At 34.2% G+C, this 2625-nt stretch overlaps 1 long non-coding RNA gene across 2 annotated transcripts; it reads left to right on the forward strand.

Annotated features, from left to right (window-relative positions):
- Nucleotides 1-157: 157 nt before the first annotated feature.
- On the forward strand, nucleotides 158-1275 carry LOC120781296. Of its 2 annotated transcripts, none has more exons than XR_005706044.1 (4): nucleotides 158-410; nucleotides 479-645; nucleotides 699-1052; nucleotides 1204-1275. It is a non-coding gene; the product is annotated as an uncharacterized LOC120781296 (long non-coding RNA). The 2 variants fall into 2 exon arrangements; XR_005706045.1 differs by having other exon boundaries at nucleotides 158-405.
- The last annotated feature ends 1350 nt before the right edge of the window (nucleotides 1276-2625 follow it).

The following is a 2625-nucleotide window of genomic DNA, read 5'->3' on the forward strand; positions in this document are numbered from 1 at the left end:
TATTGCTCATCTTGATTCGATGTACACTGCCATTTGTAAATTTTATTCATGTATGTGTAAATGTGTTTTTTACCCGTTTATATTTCGTAAATATCTCTGCTCATGCGTGGTAAATCCTTACGATTGAGATAGAGAGTGTGAGTCATTATACGTTGTTTGTCTCGACACTACTAGACTACAATACTATTTTCAACTTTCAGTTCATTATTTACGACAATGGAATAGAATAATGCTGAAATAATAGATAATCGGCACAACTATGTTTGATAATATTATCTGATCAGAAAATCGAAAGGAAGTTTATTGTGGTAGAAGTGCCGGTTTTGATATATTACGTTTCTCTTATTTTATTTGGCTTTCAATATCTATACACATTTAGAGATTTTAGTATCTTTTTGGTACACGGTAAGGTAATTAACAATGGAGCTTCAGCGACAATAAATTCTACTTATGTCTCACTTGTTGTGAATATGGTTAGATCGAATGTATGTATAACAACCTAATGGCCCTTTGCTTTGGATTAGGAGTAGTGTATGGTTGACAGTAACAAGGGCGAATCGCAGCATATGAAGCGAGATATATGTACGTGGAGTTTTGAAACCTTTTGATTAAAACCTATTTAAATCGCCTACGCTATGAAAAAAGGTAATTTGTGTGGTTAAAAATTAGAATTTTGTGTCAAAAATGTGTGTTTCTAGTCTATAAAGGAAAGAGGTGTCTGTGAGTTCTTCTTCATTATTGGAGTTCTAGGTTAACAGTAATGTATGTGAAATCTGCTTGGAGAATTGTATTACACCAGCTCTGATTGCAAACAAGAATACACCACCAAAAACCACAATTTATTTTTTGCTATTGGCTGCATATGAATTTGAAATTAAACGTGAATTTGTTAATTTTCCAACCCTGCACTTCATGCAGGATATCGATATTTATGTTGTTAACATACATGTGTATGTACACTACGTGTAGAGAAAATCAATAAAGGGGTTTTCCGTTGATAAATCATTTACCAATTGACGCTTCTGATTACAACATTGTGCATGTACTATTAGGTATGTATGTATGTGCACGCAATATCTTAATTAACGTGTGTAATGTTTTTGAATGAATATAAAGAATAGTTATGGAAGACGATAGTCAAACCAATAAAAATTTGTTCCGCTACGTCCTCCTTAAATTAAATTATGATCACGTTTATTTAAGACAAATCATTTAAAGTGAAACCCAGTCTTATCACGGTGAAGCGCTTCGCTAACAAAATGCAGTTAATATAAAATGATAAAATTAAGGTAAATTTATAACAAAACTTGAATTTGGTACAGAATTATGTTGTGTAAGGTGGTGAAATTCTTTAAATTTTTTTGAGAAACGAGCATAGTATTGCTGCGCTTTAAATTTAATGAATATATTTCACAATTTCAAAAATCATCCAAAGCGTCATCAAATAATAATGATAATACAAGAGGCTGGTTCAAATATTTTATCACAATCACTTTTGGAGGTAAACACATACCAATTTTAACTTATTGCGTACATAACATTCTCACTGCAAAAATTTTTGGATAATATAGGATGGCTACTATTGATTTCCACTCTACAATAAATAATTGCCTAAAATTTGCTAGTCCATTCGTACTGAATATGGGGACATCTGTGCCAATGCTCTCGGGATAATATAGTAGTCCTTCCATATTATCCAAGAATTTCCACTCCTCAATGAATAAGTGAAGCATCCATGAGGACCTGAGAACAATAATTTTTTAAAATTGTGCCTTCAGTGTGTGTCACTCTCACCTAAAGATTGGGGTCTTTGCTAGCCCACATGTACTGAATATGAGGACCTCTGTGTCTATACCTAAAATTTCGCTCAATTTGCAAGATTTATCATGCCAATTACTTTGGCTTACTTTCCTGGCAAAAATGTGGTAAAGTACTGAAAATGGATAAATTCCTATCATCATTTCTAGCCGCATATAACTAACATTTATTTTATAGTAAAAAGTATTATTTGGTACCAAAAAATGCCTGAAACCGATTCATTATCCTTTATATTTATACTAAACTAGAGGACTCGTCCACGCTTTACTGTGGCTGATACGTGTTAATAAAGCATTGCTTTTACGGGGAAAAATACTGTTGAATTTGGGCTCTGTACCAGGAAAATCAACTTTTGCAAAGAGATTAGCTAAATTGAAAAGAGCCAAATGAGCATCGAGAACAATGAAGGCAGTGGACGCCATAAAGAGGCGGAAGATCTGCGCAAAATGGTTGCCGCGCAAGTTCATAATCCAATAAAATCAACGAATTGCTGATTCTTAGGAGTGTTTGAGTGCTATTTAATCGTAATAAAACCGAACCGTCGGTGTGTGACAATAGAAGCATGGCTCCATCATTTCCCACTAGAGTCCAATCGACAGTAAGCCTAGAACCAGTCCTCAACTGTGAAAAGATGAAAAAGTCGGGTGACGGGGTTATGGCATCAGTCTTTTGGGCTGCACCTGGTATAATATTCATCGCCTCATTATTGAGCCAGTCATGATTCATTGCATTGCGTATTTGGTTGCAGTTCTATTCCATCATTCCCAATATTTAGCAATTGTATCATTTTTGAAGACGGATAATCTT

This window comes from Bactrocera tryoni, unplaced genomic scaffold, assembly GCF_016617805.1.
Source record: "Bactrocera tryoni isolate S06 unplaced genomic scaffold, CSIRO_BtryS06_freeze2 scaffold_530, whole genome shotgun sequence".
In the NCBI taxonomy this organism is placed as follows: Eukaryota; Metazoa; Arthropoda; class Insecta; order Diptera; family Tephritidae; genus Bactrocera; species Bactrocera tryoni.